This window comes from Bubalus bubalis, chromosome 2, assembly GCF_019923935.1.
Source record: "Bubalus bubalis isolate 160015118507 breed Murrah chromosome 2, NDDB_SH_1, whole genome shotgun sequence".
Lineage (NCBI taxonomy): Eukaryota > Metazoa > Chordata > Mammalia > Artiodactyla > Bovidae > Bubalus > Bubalus bubalis.
The window spans coordinates 19726164-19742461 of NC_059158.1; positions in this window are offsets into that span (position 1 = coordinate 19726164).

The window sequence follows — 16298 nt, forward strand, 5'->3', positions numbered from 1 at the left end:
CCAGAGGTCTCCTGATATGCCCAGAACTTGTGTAATCAGGTGCCACCTGCAAATTTCCAGTATTTATTAATCCCCTCATGACCTGACCCTCAATTATATTTGAGACTATAACATGTATCGAGGACTTTTGATAAACCAATGTGTTCTTACTGATTTACAATTATTTTACCATGTAATCATAAGAATTACTCTATACAGTAGGTGTGATTATCTTTGTTTTGTAGGTGAAGAACGTGAGACTCAGGGATAGCATCTGTTTCCACTTTATTCACTGAAGGACCTTCACCTCTTTTTTTTATTTTTAAAATTTATTAATTTTTAATTGAAGGATAATTGCTTTACAGTATTGTGTTGGTTGCTGCCAAACAGCAACATGAATCACCCATAGGTGTACCTATGTCCCGGACCTTCACCGCCTCAGTTTCCACATCTGTGGGCTTCTCTGATAGCTCAGTTGGTAAAAAAGCCACCTGCAATATAGGAGACCCCAGTTTGATTCCTGAGTCAGGAAGATCCACTGGAGAAGGGAAAGGCTACCCACTCCAGTATTCTTGGACTTCCCTTGTAGCTCAGCTGGTAAAGAATCTGCCTGCAATACAGGAGACCTGGGTTCAATCCCTGAGTTGCAAAGATCCCCTGGAGAAGGGAAAGGCTACCTACTCCAGTATTCTGGCCTGGAGAATTCTGTACAGTCCACGGGGTTGCAAAGAGTTGGACACGACTGAGCGCCTTTCACTTTTCCACATCTGTAGCAGTGAAATATTCTACCATGCCTGCTTCACATAGGTTGTGGAGTTACTGAGCTTATGGATACAAAGCTCCTACTATTGCATTTGCCACAGAGCAGCCTTTTAATATATGATCATCAGTAGCAGTCCCATAGCTACCTACATACCCTGCTTTGTTTTTCTTCAAAATTTGTATCAGTATTTGACATTATATGTTTGTATATCATTATCTCTCTATCCCACTAGATCATAAACTCCTTAATAGAAGGAATTTTGCTTTGTTCACCTCTCTTCACGGGGCTTATAATAACACATGGCTCCTAGGAAGCACCACAAATATTTATTGAAAGAATGGTTGTTATGGCCATAATTACCTCTGTCACACCTCACTGCACACACAGTAGCTGCCCTTTAAATGCTTGCTATGGGGTTTGCCGCAAACAGAAACAAAAGCATTTACCATCATACTATACTGCCTCCCACCACAGGTAAATTGAATGAATAAGTGACCTCCTGACTGAGATAACATATTTGAAGACACAGATCACAAAAACAAAGGGAGGCTCTTATATAAATTTGTCACAAATTATATTGTGTCCTTTCTACCCTGGCTTCTATGAACAAAGGTTGAATGCCACAGACATGCAAGAAAGAGTAAGTAACATAAGCACATTTCCCCCCCTTAATTTGTTATATGGTGTCCCCAATCCCTGTTAGATCTGGCCATTTGGGTAGGTAAATTATAGAGCCTCCGAGTGGGTGGGGAGTCTCTGGCTCTAGTCCTTGGTTTGGTTTCCCTTGGCTCTACACTCATTTTCCAAAGTCAATTTATGCCTCATTAATATGATCTATTTGATTTTGTATATGACTCAGAACTATATCATCACAAAGCTTCAAAAAATGCATCAGAATTTTACATGTCAAAACGTATGATACTCTTTCATTTCAGGAACTATTATAAAAATGCTTTTGCTACTTTAAGGAACTGGGTATTTGTGATCATCTGAGCTAAGTTAATAGACACAAAAAGAAATTTTTTTTCTTAAACTTTATATAATATAAAAGTACATATATATTTATTGTTAAAAGAAAAGACTATAAGAGTATTTAAGAAGAAATCAAATTTCCTCTGCTCCATCCTTGTCATTCTATCCCTAGAGGCAGCCACCAATGACCATTTGGTAGTTATCTTTCTAAACATTGTGAAAAACAGACTTGCCTTGATCTACTGTCTTCCTTTGTGAGATATGGCACTAAAGAGCCACTTAAAAATTATAACCATTCTTTTTAAAAATGTTATACTATTGAGAATCTCAAATACACACAACAATAGACAAAATAATATGACCTCTCATGTACCCATCACCTAGCACAACAATCATCAACCCACAGCCAACCCATGGTCCTAGCCAAACTCCCGTTCATTTCTCTCTATCCAGGATTTTTTAAAATAAATCCCGTATATCCATGTATTTATATATAAATCTCTAAAAGCAATGACCCTTTTTAAACAAAACTGTATGCTGATATTACATCTGCAATATTCCTCAATAGTATTAAATAGTCAGTGTTCAAATTTCCAATTGTCTCATAACTGTCATAAATGGAGTTTTTTTTAGCATTAAAAAATTTCAGGATCTAAACAAGCTTCCTGTATTATGATTGGCTGATATATCTTTTTAAGTCTCTTTTCATTAGTAGACTCCCTTCAATTTCCTTTGCCTTAAAAATTTGTTTGTAGAAGAAACTATGTTTTTTGATACTCAGAGTTTTACACCATCTGACTCTTGCAGATTGCATCCCCATGGAATAATTTAACATGTCCTCTGCCTTCTTATGTATTTCCTTTAGTTGACTCTAGAGGTTTGATTAGGTTCAAGTTCAGTGTTTCTCTTGAGTGTTGCATAAGGCAAAGCTTTGTTTCTTCTATTAGGATGCTCATGATGTCAGACTTGCTTTTTTTTCATTGTTTATTGAAGCAATTTAATATACTAATGTGCACTATGAATCACCCAGAAAGAAAGGATACTGTGTTCCACATTCCCCAAACTTATTTAAGATGAAAATAATTTTTGGCATCACAGCTAATAGAGACAGAATTTAACACAGCACACTTTGAGAAATGTTGCCCTATATTAACTGATGAAAGCTTTTTCCCTCCGGAGAAGTCAGACTCTGTCTTTTTGTAATGTCTCCAACCTTTGATGTTCAGTTTGGAGAAGGAAAAGGCAACCTACTCCAGTATTCTTGCCTGGGAAATCCCATGGACAGAGGAGCCTGGAAGGTTACAGTCCATGGGGTCGCAAGAGTCGGACACAACTTAGTGACTAAACCACCACCACTGTGATTCATTATTTTATTAGGATGTGCAAGATGGAGTCCTGCCATTCCTTTTTTAAAATAAGTTAACTATAATCCTTTTGTAAGATGTTTCCCTTTATTGACTAGTTACCTAACTGTATAGTCTGTAAATGAAAGGGAGGATAAATGCTTGATTCTTTCCCCAATCCTCCAATTTCTTTTTAGTACCGTTTGAATTCATTGAGTTAACATATTTGATGAATTTAAATCCACAGTGTTAATGCTCAAATCAGTTCATTTTGGCCAGTGGGGCTATCTTCAGATTGACTTCTGTGAGTCATTTTGAGATGATCCCAATGGAATTTGACAGCTCCTTACTTCTTGTATGATAAGATATTCCACATTTATCTGGTAGATTTCCTGCTCCGGATTTCAAATCAGCTATTTCTCCTAAAAGCTTTGGCTTCTTTTGTTGGAAATAAGTGTCTGGAAACCACAATTCAGGTGCTAGAGCTATGACCACTTTTAAAAGATGTCAATTTGCTCACATGTTTTGGATGTTGCAAAGAGCTTTTGCAAGCTGTATATAGTCCTAAAAACACTTGCTTGTTTAAGAATGAATTATCTAATATAAAGAAAAAAGAATTTTTTAATTAAATAAAAAAGGAAGAAAAAAATGAATTATCTGAATCTCCTGCTTCTTTTTTTTAAGATATAGCTCTTTTATTTTTAACTTTTTATTTTATATTGGAATATAGCTGATTTACAATGTTGTGATAGTTTCAGGTATACAGCAAAGTGAATCAGTCATACATATACATGTATCTATTGGTTCCAAATAGGAAAAGGAGTTCGTCAAGGCTGTATATTGTCACCCTGTTTATTTAACTTATATGCAGAGTACATCATGAGAAACGCTGGACTGGAAGAAACACAAGCGGGAATCAAGATTGCCGGGAGAAATATCAATAACCTCAGATATGCAGATGACAGCACCCTTGTGGCAGATAGTGAAGAGGAACTCAAAAGCCTCTTGATGAAAGTGGAGAGTGAAAAAGTTGGCTTAAAGCTGAACATTCAGAAAACGAAGATCATGGCATCCGGTCCCACCACTTCATGGGAAATAGATGGGGAAACAGTGGAGACAGTGTCAGACTTTATTTTTTTGGGCTCCAAAATCACTACAGATGGTGACTGCAGCCATGAAATTAAAAGACGCTTCCTCCTTGGAAGAAAAGTTATGACCAACCTAGATAGCATATTCAAAAGCAGAGACATTACTTTGCCAACAAAGGTTCGTCTAGTCAAGGCTATGGTTTTTCCTGTGGTCATGTATGAATGGGAGAGTTGGACTGTGAAGAAGGCTGAGCGCCGTAGAATTGATGCTTTTGAATTGTGGTGTTGGAGAAGACTCTTGAGGGTCCCTTGGACTGCAAGGAGATCCAACCAGTCCATTCTGAAGGAGATCAGCCCTGGGATTTCTTTGGAAGGAATGATGCTAAAGCTGAAACTCCAGTACTTTGGCCACCTCATGTGAAGAGTTGACTCATTGGAAAAGACTCTGATGCTGGGAGGGATTGGGGGCAGGAGGAGAAGGGGAGGACAGAGGATGAGATGGCTGGATGGCATCACTGACTCGATAGACATGAGTCTCAGTGAACTCCGGGAGTTGGTGATGGACAGGGAGGCCTGGCTTGCTGCGATTCATGGGGTCGCAAAGAGTCGGACACGACTGAGCGACTGATCTGATCTGATCTGATTCCTTTTCAAATTCTTTTCCTATTTAGGTTGTTTCATAATACTGAACAGCCTTCCTTGTGCTATACAGTAGATCCTTGTTGGTTATCCACTTTGTTTATTTTTGAAATAATTTTATTTGTTTATTTAATTTTTACTATGCTGGGTCTTTTGCTCCTTGGGCTTTTCTATAGTTGCAGGCAGCAGGGCCTACTCTCTAGTTGTGGTGCACGGGCTCCTCACTGCGATGGCTTTTCTTGTTGTGGAGCATGGGCTCTAGAGCACAGGCTCAATAGTTGAGGCACACAGGTTTAGTTACTCCACGGCACTTGGGATTTTTCCGAATCAGGGATCAAACCCATGTCTACTGCATTTGCAGGCAGGTTCTTTACCAGTGGGTCACCAGGGAAGCCCTATCCATTTTAAATATAGCAGTGTGTACATGTTGATCACAAACTCCCTAACTATCCCTTCCCCCATTGCTTCTTATAATTGCTTAATGTATCTGTGTCCTTTCTGAAGCTCACAGTTTTAGAACCATAACCGGTATTAGACCCAGTTTGTAGCATCCTAGTCACTCAGAATATATACATTGGATGAGAAAAATCAGGCTTTAAGTGCTGAAAGAAACTACCAAAAATGAATTTCAGAAATCTGAGGAGAAATAGGTGCATTATTAGATAAATCAGTAGTCTCTGAGGTCATGATTTTAATAGGTTTAACAGGTTTTAATAGGTTTAATTTTCTTGGCTGTTGAGTTCATATCAGTTCAGTCACTCAGTCGTGTCCGACTCTTTGCAACCCCATGGACTGCAGCACACAAGGCTTCCCTATCCATCACCAACTCCAAGAGCTTACTCAAACTCATGTCCATCGAGTCAGTGATGCCATCCAACCATCTCATCCTCTGTCATCCCCTTCTCCTCCTGCCTTCAATCTTTCCCAACATCAGAGTCTTTTCCAGTGAGTCAGTTCTTTGCATCAGGTGGCCAAAGTATTGGAGTTTCAGCTTCAGCATCAGTCCTTCCAATGAATATTCAAGACTAATTTCCTTTGAGATTGACTGGTTGGATCTCCCTGCAGTCCAAGGGACTCTCAAGAATCTTCTCCAACACCACAGCTCAAAAGCATAAGCTCTCAGCTTTGTTTATAGTCCAACTCTCACATCCATACATGACTACGGGAAAAACCATAGCTTTGACTAGACAGAACTTTGTCAGTAATGTCTCTGCTTCTTTTTTTAAAATTTATTTATTTTTTATTGAAGGATAATTGGTTTACAGAATTTTGCTATTTTCTGTCAAACCTCAACATGAATCAGCCATAGGTATACATATATCCCCTCCCTTTTGAAACTCCTTCCCATCTCCCTCCCCATTCCACCCCTCTAGGTTAATACTATTTGAGTTTCCTAAGCCATACAGCATATTCCGTTGGCTATCTATTTTACATATGGTAATGGGAGTTTCTATGTTACTCTTTCCATACATCTCACCCTCTCCTTCCCTCCCCATGTCCATAAGTGTATTCTCTATATCTGTTTCTCCATTGTTGCCCTGTAAATAAACTCTTCAGTACCATTTTTCTAGATTCCGTATATGCCGAGGTCCAGCCCTGGCTGATCCAGGGTATTCGAAGGAGAGATGGCGTCAGCGACTATTTAAATATTCATCAAAGACATAAAGAGTAATAGAATGAGGATAGCTCAGTAGGAAAATTTAGTGGAAAAAAGAGGCTGAGTAGCTTGGTTTATGCGGAAAATCAATATAACCTGTGACACCAGGTTAGCTCTGACCACGGAGGCCACAGGCGCCCTCTCAAATAGTGGAAGGTGCCCCACCTTAGACACCTTCTCGAGTGGGTCTTAAAAGCCCAGGCAAATAAATGGTCTCAGAGGACCTCCGCGCTCCAGATGGAAACTTCAGCCGGAATGTGAAAAGAAAGAATGACATGGGGAGACCAAGCTTTGGTGAGCAAGGCCTGTAACTTTAGGGGTTTTTATACCCTAAGTTACACATAGAGGATAATAGGGGATGCAAAGTCAGCAGTCTTTGATCCTTATCAAAAACTGGGGTTTCTTTCCTGCAAATTTATCGTATACAAATGGTTTGGGTGATTTACATCATCTTCTGGCCAGAAGGCCTATTAACATTTTTTGACTCTTGACAAAGGTTTGTCAACCGTAAGACTTATTTTCTCTAAGAGTAATTATTTTAAGGTTTGGCGCCATCTTCCAAAGGTGTTAGATAAAATTGCATTCCTATAGGGCAGATGTGTAATGGGTTTACAACAAAGGAAAGAATTTATTACCTTAAGGGTCTAAAGTTGCTAACACCAAGGCCACTACTTATCTTTTCTGCATACCAACTATATTAATTAATACACATTCAAGGATACAATACAGGGGATGTGGAAACTTGTCAGCAAGCATTGGCTCATCAATGAAATCTTTTACTAGTTTTATTCTGACAGTTTCTAACTCTCTGAGAGGCTCTAAGCTATTTGAATATCTTAAACTTCCCGTGCCTCTCGAGGCTGGGAGACTGTAAACAATCGTATGCATAGCTGTAGGAGTCCGGGTAAACTTGTCAGGGGAGTTAGAGAGCTATCTGAGGGGTCTGGATTTAAACACTCCTAATGACATTATAGGGAAAGCACAAGGTCTTTCATTGAGGATTTTTCATTTTGTCACTTAACATTCTCCAGTCTTGTAAATTGTTAGTAGTCTGTTTTTTATGTGTCTTTAATTTTTTATCCTTACTGCTGTCCCAGAGCAGGAATTTGGAAGCTGGCCTTGCCTTTCTAGCTTTCCAGTTTTTGCTTCTCCGATCCTATCTTTTTGGGAACTTATGTCCTAATCACCACTCCTGGGAAACAAACACACTTTTCCCATTCTTTGTGTTATGTTTGTCTTTTGTTTCTTTGTCTTGTGTTTTTTTGTTACTTTTTTCCCCCTTTGTTACTTTTGTTTCCAGGTACATGTGTCATAGTTTAGGGAAAGGAAGAGTGTGGGGATGGACAGGATAGATGGTGGAGGCTCTGCTCATGACTAATGTCTTCTCCCTGTTTTTTTCCCCTCCCATCTCTTCTGTCAGAAACTAGTGTGTTTCTGTTCCTCTTCTGTTCCTCAAGCCCCCACTCTCCTCCTCTTCTCTTCCTTTATTCTGCACTAACCCATCCGGAGACCCTTCCCCTTCTCCTGCGGGCTCAGTTATGGCGGAGAACGATGTGGACAATGAGCTCTTGGATTATGAAGATGATGAGGTGGAGATGGCAGCTGGGGAAGATGGGGCTGAGGCCCCTGCCAAGAAGGATGTCAAGGGCTCCTATGTCTCCATCCACAGCTCTGGCTTTCGTGACTTCTTGCTCAAGCCAGAGTTGCTCCGGGCCATTGTTGACTGTGGCTTTGAGCATCCATCAGAAGGTAAATTTCCTGTTGGGCAAAGAGTACTCATTGGCACTTTAAGGATACAAGAAAACAGATAATAGCCATGGTCCCTTACAGATTTGTGTTTAGCGTAGATCAGGAAATAAGTACCAGAACCTATTTCAGCAGTAAAAGATGTTTGTACAGGTTAGTCTTTGTTCATGATAGTATGTAAGTGCTAGTGATTTCAGAGCAACTTAGAGTGGCTTTTCTCCTTGTCTCCTTGTTTTAAATTTTGTCTTTTAATTTAAAGTTTCCAAAGAGGAGCTGGTTGGACCCTTGGACCAAGTCAACTCTGGTCTCTGCAACCTTTATTGCTGGTCTAAAGATAGCTGGCTTTTGGGCCAAATACCAAGTTCTTCCCTGGTAGCTCAGATGGTAAAGCGTCTGCCTGCAATTTGGGAGACTGGGTTCAATCCCTGAGTCGGGAAAATCCCCTGGAGAAGGAAATGGCAACCCACTCCAATACTCTTGCCTGGAAAATCCCATGGGTGGAGGAGCCTGGCAGTCTACAATCCATGGGGTCGCAAAGAGTCGGACACGACTGAGCAACTTCACTTTCACTTTACATTTGCCCAGGAACTTTATTAATTGGAGCTGTAAGTTAACTCTTTGTCAGAGAGAGCAAGATGGTGGTGGGGGACAGCCCCCAGTAAAGTCAGAGGTGAGAGCACAAAGCAATAAAGTAGGCAGACTCTGTTTTTTGGGGGGTAGATGCTCGAGAATATCCAGGGAGACTCCTGAGGGTCAATCCCCCCTTTGCGTATGCCGAGCCTCTTTCCTCATGACCTTTGCCACGAGTGGAGTGCCTCTTGCCAGCTCCCAGCACGTATATATGCATTAGAATACGGTATTTATCTTTCTCTTTCTGACTCACTTCACTCTGTATGGGAGAAGGCAATGGCACCCCACTCCAGTATGATAGGTTCTAGGTTCATCCACCTCAGTAGAACTGACTCAAATGCATTCTTTTCTATGACTATTATTCAGCCAAAAAAAAAGTCTCTGCTTTTTAATATACTGTCTAGGTTTGTCATAGTATGTTTGTTTAAAAAGCAACCACTTGACAGGCCTAGACTCTATTTTTAAAGGAGCACTTCTGCAAAAAGATACAAGTCTTAATTTCCTACTTCAGATCATCTTCACTTGAACATTTCAACCTAAAATAATTGTCTAATAGAGACAAACAAGGGTGAGGCAGGTCTGAGGGCTTGGCAGGGGTAGGGCAGGGATGGAATGACGGCTGGTTGAGAGATATGAAGCCTTTGGTTGGTGGGTGGGGAAACACATGCAAAGGATGTGCCTGTGAAGTTGCAGATAGGCCCTGGGCAGTTTGGAGGGGTAGGATCTGAAGTACAGGCCACAGTGAAAAGCTGGTTCAGTTGAGAGGTGGATCTGGCTGTTGCTGGGACAGGGAAGGGATGTAAAAAAATTAGCCTTTCTTCCTCTGTCTCCCCCTCCTTCCTCTTGTAACTTTCTCTGAATTTTGCTCCCTCAAGCCCCATCTTTCTCTGTTTCTTACAATAGCTTCTTTCTCCAAGAATATTTAAGCAACCATCATTTGGAATAAAAGAATGAGAATTTTTGCTTGCTAATGGGAAAACCCAACACTGGCTACCTCCACCAAATGAGCTATTGTGAAGAAATGGATAGCTCTACAAATCAATAAGAAGCTAAGAGAACTTGCCTTGGAAACTGGCAGGACCCTAGGTAGCTCTGGGAGCCAAAAAGAACTAAAGGATCTGTTTCCTGGCAGGAATGCTCTTCCGGGATGTCTGGGATAAACCAGTTGTCAGAATCTCAAAAGAGAGTTTGCTCTGCCAAGATCATGAGAGAAAGTGAGAGAGAGCCCATTGGAATTACTCTCCCATCAAGGCTACACATGATAGGGGAGAAGTGCTTGAAATTGGCTGTCCTGTTAGGAAGAGGGAATGAATGCTAGTTAGTTAAAAAAAAAAAAAAAAGATGACTTTTTAAACTCAAAGATATTGACTTATTATCATTTCTTTGGAAAATGAATATGAAAAGTGTTAATATTATATGCACACTATCATGCTGCAACTTTTTTTTGTTAGTTTCTTTTTTTTTTTAATTGGAGGATAATTGAGTTACAAGGTTGTGTTGATATCTGCCATGCAACAACTCAGATCAGTCATAACTATTACTTTTAATCTATGTGCCAAGAATTATGTCATTCATAGTCAGTGTTTCTCTTTTTTACAGCAAAGCTGTAAGTTTGGCAAGATGTTCTGCCTGTAACTGATACTCAGAGAGGTTAAATGTGACATTACAGGTAGTAACTGGCAGAGATGAGATTTGGATCCAGATCTACCGACCAAACAAATCACTGTTCCATGCTGTTTGACGCTCCCACCGACCCACGCCTCCACCTGACCTGCCTCTTGATATATCTGTATGCGGGTCAGGAAGCAACAGTCAGAACTAGACATGGAACAACAGACTGGTTCCAAATCGGGAAAGGAGTACGTCAAGTCTGTATATTGTCACCATGCTTATTTAACTTCTATGAAGAGTACATCATGAGAAATGCTGGGCTGGATGAAGCACAAGCTGGAATCAAGATTGCCAGGAGAAATAATAATGCCAGATAGCAGGTGACACCACCCTTGTGGCAGAAAGCAAAGAAGAACTAAAGAGCCTCTTGATGAAAGTGAAAGAGAAGAGTGAAAAAGTTGGCTTAAAACTCAACATTCAGAAAACTAAGACCATGCATGGCATCTGGTCCCATCACTTCATGGGAAATAGTTGGGGAAACAGTGGAAACAGTGACAGATTTTATTATTTTGGGCTCCAAAATCACTGCACATGGTGACTGCAGCCATGATTGCTCTTTGGAAGCAAAGACGCTTGATCCTTAGAAGAAAAGCTATGACCAACCTAGACAGCATATTAAAAAGCAGAGACATTACTTTGCCAACAAAGGTCCATCTGGTCAAAGTTATGGTTTTTCCAGTAGTCATGTATGGATGTGAAAGTTGGACTATAAAGAAAGCTGAGCACTGAAGAATTGATGCTGTTGAACTGTGGTGTTGGAGAAGACTCTTGAGAGTCCCTTGGACAGCAAGGAGATCCAACCAGTCCATCCTAAAGAAAATCTGTCCTGAATATTCATTGGAAGGACTGATGCTGAAGCTGAAACTCCAATACTTTGGCCACCTGATGCAAAGAGCTGACTCATTTGAAAAGACCCTGATGTTGGGAAGGATTGAAGGCAGGAGGAGAAAACGATGAGATGGTTGGATGGCATCACCAACTCAATGGACATGAGTTTGAGTAAACTCCGGGAGTTGGTGATGGACAGGGAGGCCTGGCATGCTGCAGTCCGTGGGGTCTCAAAGAGTTGGACACGACTGAGCGACTGAACTGACTGCAATATTAATTTGGGCATGTTTATTTCTCATTCATTGTTATTACTGCAGATTCTTGGTTATTCAAATTTTGTGACCTCTTACTTGAATTTTTAAAGGCAATGCTTTCTCTTTATTTAAAATCAGTCTTTTAAAATTAAAAGCTTATGTCCTGGATTGTTTTCATTTCCTCCCATGAGTCAGTGACCTTAAGAATAAAAGGTTCCATACCCCTGGACTAAGGCCAGGGGAATAAAATTCCATTATTAGTACCAGTCAACTCTGATAAAGCACCCTTTCCTCACCCTCACATCCTTTCACAACTTTTTTCCGCCCCTACAGACATAATTAGTCATCAAGGCCTAGTTGTTTTTTTCAACTTCTTACAGAAAATTTCACAATATACAATAGTAGAAAGAATGATACCATCAATTCCCTTGACCCAACTTATATAATTTACTCATACACCCTCACACATGCACATTTATAGGCAATTATTTTAAAAAAAAACTTTTTTAATTGAAGGATAATTACTTTACAGAATTTTGTGGTTTTCTGTTATACATCAACAAGAATCAGCCTTAAGCACACCCTGTCTCCTCCCTTTTGAACCTCCTTCCCATCCCTCTCCCCATCCCAACCTTCATCCTGTCACAGAGTCCCTGTTTGAGTTCCCTGAGTCATACAGCAAATTCCCATTGGCTATCTATTTTATATATGGTATTGTAAATTTCCATGTTACTCTCTCCATACATCTTACCTTCTCCCTCCTTCCCTCCCCCATGTCCATAGGTTTGTTCTCTATGTCTGTTTCTCCATTCCTGCCCTGAAAATAAATTTATTGGTACCATCTTTCTAGATTCCATATATATGCATTAGTATATGATATTTATCTTCCTCTTTCTGACTTACTTCACTCTGTATAATAGGCTCTAGGTTTGTCCACCTCATTAGAACTGACTCAGATATGTTCCTTTTTATGGCTGAATAGTAGTCCATTGTATATATGTACCACGACTTCTTTATCCATTCATCTGTTGATGGACATCTAGGTTGCTTCCATGTTCTAGATATTGTAAAGAGTGCTGCAATGAACATTGTGGTACATGTGTTTTTTCCATTTTGGTTTCCTCAGTGTATATGCCTAGGAGTGGCACTACTGGGTCATATGGTGGTTTTATCCCTAGCTTTTTAAGGAATCTCCATACTGTCTTCTATAGCAGCTGTACCAATTTGCAATCCCACCAACAGTGTAAAAAGGTTCCCTTTTCTCCACACCCTTTTCAGGATTTATTGTTGGTCGACTTTTTGATGATGGCCATTCTGACTAGTATGAGGTGGTATCTCATTGTAGTTTTGATTTGCATTTCTCTAATAATGAGTGGTGTTGAGCATCTTTTCATGTGCTTGTCAGCCATCTGTATGTCTTCTTTGGCGGAATGTCTGTTTAGGTCTTTTTCTCATTTTTTTGATTAGGTTGTTTGTTTTTCTTGTATTGAGTTGTAGGAGCTGCTTGTATATTTCGGAAATTAATTCTTTGTCAGTTGTTTCCTTTGCTGTTATTTTCTCCCATCCTGAGGATTGTCTTTTCACCTTGTTTGTAGTTTCCTTTGCTATGAAAAGCTTTTAAGTTTAATTAGGTCTCACTTGTTTATTTTTGTTTTTATTCTCATTACTGTAGGAGGTAGATCATAGAAGATCTTGCTTTGATTTATGTCATCAAGTTTTCTGCCTATGTTTTCCTCTAAGTTTTATAGTTTCTGGTCTACATTTAGGTCTTTAATCCATTTTGAGTTTATCTTTGTGTGTGGTGTTATGAAGTGTTTTAATTTCATTCTTTTGCACAAAGCTGTCCAGTTTTGCCAGCACCATTTATCAAAGAGATGATCTTTGCCCCATTGTATATTCTTGTATGGACAATTCTTTCCTCCCCAGCTGGATGATTCTGAAGCTAACTCCAGACGTCATGATTTTTATCTTCAAGGATCTCAGTATGTATCTCTGAAACATGAGGATTCTAATCAACATAATTATAACATCATGACCAAATCTAATGCATTTGTTTAAAATTCCTTAATATCAAGTATCCAGACGGTAGTCAAATTCCCCCAGTTGTCTCATATATATTCTGGGTCAAATCAGGATCCAAACCAGGCCAAATTTTTAAGGAGACATCAATCACTGTACAACCTTTTACAATCTCAATTTTGTTTGAACACAACTTTTTTCATTTCAGTTTTCTTTTAGAAATCAGATTCTGATTGGCTGGCAGTCTAAGCTTGCCTGACCTTGAATTTGCCCTTGGAGGCAAGTTGCATGAGTCAAGCTCTCTCAGCCCACATCTTCAGGTTAAGTAAGTCTATCTCTCAATTTAGTTAAGAGAAAAACGCCAGACTTTTCTTTATATTTTTCCCTTTTTCATGCCTTTATCATTTCTCCTAATGGAGTAAAGAAAGCAGCAATTGTTCTCTGAAATATAGCGTTTACTGGGACTTCGCTGGCAGTCCAATGGTAAAGACACCACACTGACAGTGCAGGGTCACAGGTTTGATTCTTGATCGGAGAACTGGGATCCCACATCCTGTATGGTGCAGCGAAAAGACTTCTTAAGAATTTAAAAATAAAATGTAGAATTTACTTATGGGAACCCTGTCTATAATAACTTCGCTTTACACCTAATCCAAATGTTGATCAGAAGGGGCTTGGTTAAACAGGCTATGGCATGTCCAAACAATGGGAGGCCAACTCTCATTTTGAAATATGAGGTTGCCCTACGTGGAATGACATGGAAATGCCAAGTGCCAAGATATATTAGTGAATGAACATGAAACAATATGGGTATTGTGATCCACTTTTTCCTTCAAATTGTGTGTGTCTGTATACGCATAAAGAAAGCTAAAAGTATAAGCACTAGATCTTGGAGGGAAGATGTAAAATTATGGAGGAATTTCGCTCTCTATTTTTTATATTTTTGTATCATTCAAATGCTTTTAACAGTAAGTCTGTATTAGCTTTATAATGTGAAAAAATACAAGTTGAAATATCATGTATATATCTTATGTACATATTATGAAAGTGAAAGTGCAAGTTGCTCAGTGGTGTCTGACTCTTTGCAAGCCCACAGACCCATCAGGCCCCTGTGTCCATGGAATTCTCCCAGCAAGAATACTGGAGTGGGTTGCCATGCCCTTCTCCAGGGGATCCTCCCAACCCAGGGATCAAATCTGGACCTCCTGCATTGCAGGCAGATTCTTTACTGTCTGAGCCATCTGGGAAGCCCATACGTATTGTGAATATTTTCTATTCATAATGTATGAAATATGAATATTAGAAATATAATGCATATATTGTATATAAGATAATATATAAATATAGTTCCTTCTTTCTGTAATCTTTCTTCAATATCATGAATAATTTAGATTTTTCTCTACCATAGATACACTATTTTTTCAACTATGAGAATATTTGAAGATACAACTCAGTAGTCTTCCTTTAATCACGGCAACAGTATTAAACCATGATTCTGTGCCAAATACTGAGGTAAATTGTAGACACATTATCTCATTTAATCTCTGGAATAATTATTTGATATAAATATTGTTATCTACATTTTACATGTAAAGATAGTGAAAGTTTAATTGGCAAAGTTACTTGCTCAAGTCATAGTTGAGGTCCTTATCTCACACTTTTCCGTTCTAAAGTCTATAACCTCACCCCCTGGAGCACACTGATCTTACCTTAATAAGTGTAATAAATTAAAGACAATGACAATTCTCCAAAATGCAAGGCCATCATCTTCTCATGCTCCTCTTATACTTTTCTTTTTATCTATTTATTTGGCTGTGCTGATCTTTGTTGCTGTGCATGGGCTCTCTCTAGTTGCAGGAAGTGGGGATACCCTCTAGTTGAGGTGCATGGGCTTCTCTTTGTGGTGGCTTCTCTTGTTGCTGAGCATGGGCTTTAGTAAGTAGCAGGTGGCTCAGTAGTTATGGCACACGGGCTTTGTTGCCCCAAGGCATGTTGGATCTTCCCAGACCAGGGATCAAACCTGGGTCTCTGGCATTGGCAGGCAGATTCTTAACCACTGGACCACACCATGAAATCCCACAACATGAAGTCCCTCATGCTTCTTTTATATAAGCCTAATAGATCTTCCAACTGTGTCGGAAGATCTCAAGACCACGCCCACATTTGATCATTTGTTAGGAGGACTACAGGACTCAGCATATATTTGACCTTCTGGCCATGATTTATTACAGTGAAAGAAGGCAAAGCAAAATCAGCAAAAGAAAAAGGTACTTGAGGCGACATCCAAGGGGACCAGGCACAAGCTTTCAGTCCTCTCTCAAGGCAGTCCCTTAGGATGCACCTACCCCCAGCAGCAAGCTGTGATGACACAGATGAACTGTTCCCAAACAAGAAAGCTTATTAGAGAGTCAGCACCCAGGGTTTTTATTGGAGGCTGGTCACATAGGTACCCCCTGTTTGGTATATAGCCAGATTTCAGACTCCCAGAAGAAAATCAGGTGTTTGATGTAAACCATACTGTTAGTACAAATGGTTTGGGCTCAGTGAGCCCATCTTACCAGTTAACCATGGGAACCCTTCCCAAATTTAAATTCCCAATTGCTAGCCAAGGGCCAGCCTCGTAAGTCAGCTTGTCAAAAGATGCTGTTCAGACTTGTTAATTCTATTCTGCACAGCCATGAAACAATTAGGAGTCAAATGCACAATAAG